The sequence below is a fragment of the Aotus nancymaae genome, unplaced genomic scaffold (genome assembly GCF_030222135.1).
Source record: "Aotus nancymaae isolate 86718 unplaced genomic scaffold, 86718_ANA_hifiasm-v0.15.2.pri h1tg000006l, whole genome shotgun sequence".
Lineage (NCBI taxonomy): Eukaryota > Metazoa > Chordata > Mammalia > Primates > Aotidae > Aotus > Aotus nancymaae.
In genome coordinates this window covers 61,496,542-61,503,027 of record NW_026988417.1, presented here as the reverse complement: position 1 = coordinate 61,503,027, position 6,486 = coordinate 61,496,542, and the positions used below count along the sequence as shown (strand labels likewise).

General features: G+C 40.2%; 1 pseudogene; it reads left to right on the top strand.

Moving 5' to 3' along the window:
* Positions 1-2,352: 2,352 nt before the first annotated feature.
* On the top strand, positions 2,353-3,957 carry LOC110567271 (bifunctional purine biosynthesis protein ATIC-like; annotated as a pseudogene).
* Positions 3,958-6,486: the final 2,529 nt, after the last annotated feature.

Here is a 6,486-nt window from a genome sequence, read left to right as displayed (position 1 = left end):
AGGATGCCTATTATTGCAATGTTGAGAATTCACAGAAAGAAGCATGAAGACATCTTAGGAGGCTATTGCAATACTCTGGGCAAAATCATGGTGACCTGGGCCAGAAACGTAGCAGCAGCAAACATGGTTGAAACATGATGGGACTCTGGATATATTTTGAAGACAGAGTTAGTAGCATTTGTTTTTAAATAGGATGAGGTGTGTGTGTGTGTGTGTTTGTGCATGACAGAGAGAAAGAGGAATAAAGGGTGACTCCAAGGTTTTCAGTCTGAACAAGTGGAAGCTGTTCTTTACTAAGATAGACTGTTTTAGAAGGTTTGGGGGCCTGGTGAGTTTGGGAGTTCAGCTGGGGAGTTGGGGTATGCCGCACATAATTTTCCTATGAGACGTGCATGTGGAGATGTTGAGTGGGAGTTTGAAGTTGAGAAGCTAGATCCTAGCTGGAAACTAAATCTGAGAGTCACGAGCATAGAGGCAGCATTTAAAGCCTTGAATCTGACTGGAAGTCAGATTCAAAGAAGTAGATGTAGAGACAAAATAGATGCTGTCCAAGAACTCAGTCCTCAGTTTCTACATCATCGAGATTGGTGGGCTCACACTTGTAATCTCAGCACTTTGGGAGGCCGAGGCGGGCGGATCACGAGGTCAAGAGATTGAGACCATTCTGGCCAACATGGTGAAACCCTAGCTCTACTAAAAATACAAAAATTAACTGGGTGTGGTGGTGCATGCCTGTAGTCCCAGCTACTCAGGAGGCTGAGGCAGGAGAATTGCTTGACCGTGGGAGGTGGAGGTTGCAGTGAGCTGAGATTGCACCACTGCACTCCAGCCTGGCGCCTGGTGACAGAGCAAGACTCTGTCTCAAAAAAAAAAAAAAAAAAAAAAAAAAAGATTGGTGAATAAGAAATAAATGACCACACAGACTGACATAAGTACCTGGGTGAGTTATAAGAAAGTCAGGTGAATATGGAGTTTTAGAAGCCACATCAAGGAGAAGTTAAGAATGAAATGTGTCAGATGCTGTTGATAGGTTAAGTAGCATGAAGATTGAGAATTTTACTATTGGATTAGTAATAATACAGTCATGGTGACAATGACAAGAGCAAGAGGAGTTTCTACAAAGTGGTGGAAGCAAAAAAAAAAAAAAAAGATACTGGAAAAAGTAACGTTGACCATGCAAGAAAGACAGGAAATCAGCTGGACCAATGCTCTCAGACAGGCAAGAGATGATGATATCTATTGCAAAGTTAAGAGTTAATCTTAGCTAGGAACACAGATAGTTAATAGTAATGAGAGAGAAAGAGGAGAAAATAGTCAGACAATAGCCAGAAAATAGGTGAGTGTGTATAGTAGAAAACTTTTGGAAGTCATCTTCTGATTGTTTCATTTGTCTCAGGGAAAAGGAGTAGAAAGCTCAGGAAGTTCAGGGAAGGATGAGCAGAGAATCTTGGGTTTCCTGTGATAAGGACATAAACATTGATAAGAAGCAGCATGATGAAATTTGCCCTGATGGTCCCAAAGAGTCTGGTAGAGTTTAGTCAGTATTGGGACAGGAGGAAAGGATGGATCTTACCTGGATTTCAAAGATTTGGTACTTTTCACTTGAGCCTTGGTAATGGAGGTATAAAGGTCATAGGAGTAGGCCTATTCCCAGCATCTGGGGATCCTTCTGGACTCTGAAGATAAAAAGCTGGAGAGGAGTAGAGGGCCAGCTCACTTTGTGAGGCTTCCCCTTGGCCCTATTAGTGGAGGGAGCTCTTCCTCAGTCCTTGGCTTCAACAGTTATTCGATACTTGGACAAGCAAGATCTATAAATTTGAAGACAAAACCTATTCATCTGAATAAAACACAGAAAGCTTTATACAGTAAAATAATGCTACAATAGTAATATTGAGTAGTCAGAAGACATAGGGACTAAAGTGTGCAAATGCGGAGAGCTTCTGTTTGGGATTGTTCTCTCATTTGTACTTATTTGATTCATAGCATGAGGTCAGTCCTTTTCCATTTCAATTCAATCTATTTCTATCATTTAAAGATTATCTAAATAGGACAGATAATTTTGAGAACTTAGGGAAATTATCCACGATTTGTGTGGGGCTGCAGGTTGCTCACTGAACATAGAAATGTTAGATTTTACTGTGGTGGTGCTGCTGCTGCCTCCTGCTTGCCCCAGACCCAGTGCCTGCCGTCATAGCTCCCGGCCAGATCGCTTTGTTTAGTGTCTCTGACAAAACAGGCCTTGTGGAATTTGCAAGAAACCTGATCTCTCTTGGTTTGAATCTGGTCGCTTCTGGAGGGACTGCAAAAGCTCTCAGGGATGCTGGTCTGGCAGTCAGAGATGTCTCTGAGTTGACAGGATTTCCTGAAATGTTGGGGGGACGTGTGAGAACTTGGCATCCTGCAGTCCTGGCTCACAATATCCCAGAAGATAATGCTGACATGTCCAGACTTGATTTCAATCTTATAAGAGTTGTTGCCTGCAATCTCTATCCCTTTGTGAAGACAGTGGCTTCTCCAGGTGTAACTGTGGAGGAGGCTGTGGAGCAAATTGACATTGGTGGAGTAACCTTACTGAGAGCTGCAGCCAAAAACCTCACTCGACTGACAGTGGTGTGTGAACCTGAGGACTATGTGGCAGTGTCCACAGATATGCAGAGCTCCGAGAGTAAGGACACCTCCTTGGAGACTAGACGCCAGTTAGCCTTGAAGGCATTCACTCATACGGCACAATACGATGAAGCAATTTCAGATTATTTCAGGAAACAGTACAGCAAAGGCACATCTCAGATGCCCTTGCGGTATGGAATGAACCCTCATCAGACCCCTGCCCAGCTGTAAACACTGAAGCCCCAGCTTCCCATCACAGTTCTAAATGGAGCCCCTGGATTTATAAACCTGTGCGATGCTTTGAACGCCTGGCAGCTGGTGAAGGAACTCAAAGAGGCGTTAGGTATTCCAGCCGCTGCCTCTTTCAAACATGTCAGCCCAGCAGGCGCCGCTGTTGGAATTCCACCCAGTGAAGATGAGGCCAGAGTCTGCATGGTCTTTGATCGCTATAAAACCCTTACACCCATTTCAATGGCATATGCAAGAGCAAGAGGGGCTGATAGGATGCCGTCATTTGGCGATTTCGTGGCATTGTCTGATGTTTGTGATGTACCAACTGCAAAAATTATTTCCAGAGAAGTCTCTGATGGTATAATTGCCCCAGGATATGAAGAAGAAGCCTTGACAATACTTTCGAAAAAGAAAAATGGCAACTACTGTGTTCTTCAGATGGACCAGTCTTACAAACCAGATGAAAATGAAGTTAGAACTCTTTTTGGTCTTCATTTAAGCCAGAAGGGAAATAATGGTGTCGTCGACAAGTCATTATTTAGCAATGTTGTCACCAAGAATAAAGATCTGCCAGAGTCCGCCCTCCGAGACCTCATCGTAGCCACCATTGCTGTCAAGTACGCTCAGTCCAACTCCGTGTGCTACGCCAAGAACAGGCAGGTTATCGGCATTGGAGCCGGACAGCAGTCTCGTATACACTGCACCTGCCTTGCAGGAGATAAGGCAAACTACTGGTGGCTTAGACACCATCCACGAGTGCTCTCGATGAAGTTTAAAACAGGAGTGAAGAGAGCAGAAATCTCCAATGCCATCGATCAATACGTGACTGGAACCATTGGCGAGGATGAAGATTTGATAAAGTGGAAGGCCCTGTTTGAGGAAGTCCCTGAATTACTCACAGAGGCAGAGAAGAAAGAATGGGTTGACAAACTGAGTGAAGTTTCTGTCAGCTCTGATGCCTTCTTCTCTTTCAGAGATAATGTAGACAGAGCTAAAAGGAGTGGTGTGGCGTACATCGCGGCTCCCTCTGGCTCTGCTGCTGACAAAGTTGTGATTGAGGCCTGCGATGAACTGGGAATCATCCTCGCTCATACGAACTTTCGGCTCTTCCACCACTGATTTTATGACACCCTGTTTTATGGTTTGCTTATGTGTAGGTGAAGAGTCATGTGTGAAACTTTGAGAATAACTTTTTTTAAAAAAATAAAACAGTACGTCTTAAAAAAAAAAAAAAAGAAATGTTGGATTTTACAAGATTGCTTATGTAAATGTAACTATAAAATAACCAGACTGATTTGCTGATGCTGAACCAGTGTCATTATATTAAAGTCAGAGATCTTATATTGTATATTCATTTTATAAAATAGCAAGGCTTGCTATAGGTCTCCATGTGGAAGTGAAAATAACATCATTTGATTTTTAAACAGGCTCATCACTAATATTCCCAGATAAGTGGTAATAATAATGATAATAAGCAGTTTTTACTTGTGTACTATGTGCCAAATATACTGTCATAATTCTTTAAAATAATTCTGGGATATAGGCATTATTATCCTATTTTTTAGATAAGAAAACTTAAGATTAGATAGCTTAGTAACGTTAAAACTCAAGCAGTTATGAAATGATACAGCAGGGACTCAAATCCAACTCTGCTTTCAATGTCTGTGGTAATAACCATCAAACTATAGCATTGTTTCAACTTCTATGTTGAACTTCTCACTCTAGACAAAGCAATCAGGACCGCTTTATGAGTAAGCAGGGTAGATGATTACTTATGCACAAAAGATTAAGTCTACTTCTTCTCAGTTCATCATTACAATTTCAGTCTTTTGGGTCATGGTGTTTTGGTCTTTGAGAATCCATTTATGTTTAAAATGCTATTACTTGTGGAAAAGGTCATTAATTTAGCCATTATCAGCTAGCATCTGCATTATTAGTCAACTGCATTGCATTAATTGCCAGACAGTTTGACTCTCCCAAGAGGGAAAATATTTATCCCAGATAAGACCTGGAGGTTGGAGAGATCACCAGGAAATGTGTTAAGAGAAAGGAAATGTAGACTGGTAGGGAGGTTGTAGGCCAGAAATTTTACCTACTTCAGAATTTGACTCAGTCTCCTGTTTCAGGTCAGATTAGATAATTTACAGCTAGAATGGCACTTATAGACCAAGCACTTCAATATTCTCATTTTATAGATCAGAAAACTGAGTCCCAAGATCACACAGTGGGATAGACAGGTGGGATAGACAGAGAGGTAGAATTACAGTTTATAGATTAGATCCCTTCCCATTATAACACTGCCATATTAGGTTGTTGTCAGGTTATAACCTTTGAACCTTAATACATTCACTCTCCGCTATTTTGGAGTCTGAGCTATGAACCTCTTTTTCCTTCTTTTCCTCATTTAATTTAGGGTTTCTTTAACCTAAGATGCAGTGAACTTCTCTTTAGTTCTTATCTTCCCTCAACCCTTTGTGAGGTATCAAATCCAATTCCACTAATCTAGAAATTTTACCTCAAGAACTATGCAAAAGAGAATCAGTTACTATCACACTAATAGGTCTAGAAAAAAGCATGCAAAGCTAAATCGCACCATCTTGCTTGAAACAATTCTAGTTGTCAGTATTAGGGATCTTGTCAGAAGTAAGAAAATGCACAAACAGCAATCCCAGAAATGCTGAGAGGCTAGCTGAAACTCACCTTTTTCCAAAATCTTACATTCTTCCAAAGAGAATTCAAAATATTCTTTGTTCTAATTTTCCGACAAGATTTTGATTTGGGGATGTGAGTGGAAAACTGAATATGCAGTAATAGGTACTAAATACATAAAGAATCAGCTTTTGTTTTAGAATCTACATATGAAAGCCTATGAAATCTTTTAACCAAGTAGTTTTGACTATCCATGACCAAACAGAAAATCTCAATAGCCCAAATTACCATTCATAATTCTATTAATTACCAAACTTAATGTGTTATGCAAATTCTACCAAATAAATATTAAAACTGATCTCATAACCAGTGATGATTCATCTAATCAAGTTTCTAAATCCTGCTTCATCTACTTGCACACTAAAGCAAGATAGAAATGAATAGATTTAATGTCCTTCAAGGTTATGTGGAATTTGAAGCTATTGATGGGAATTTACCTATGGGGGTTAGTCAATAGGTCATTTGTCTGGGAAAGTGGTAGCCAGATAGATAACGAACTTTGCATCTACATCTGGTTCTCACTTTGAAGTCCAGTTTAAAATCAGTGACCAAAATGAAAAAAGTGTTTAGTATTGCATTGCCATTTTATATAGGTGGCTGACCTGTGCCAAGAAAGGAAGAGATGAATCTGAATGTGGACTACAGGGTTTTCAAATATGCTTTCAACAGAATCTAATCTGATTCCTGAAGGCATATTTTGTATACAGAGGACTGAGAAGAAAGGCTGCCCTAATACCGGTTCAACTCAGATGGTGACAGAAAATGTACTCACGTAGATTCTGATGTGTCTCCTTTGTCAAACTGAGTTCAATTATGGCTCAAATTAATTTGATAAAAATGCAAAAATTATTTTAAAACTTATTAGAAACAAAGGAGAATATCCCTGTAAATCAACAGGTATTGGTGTATTTCTCAAAGACTTAAAATATAACAAACACA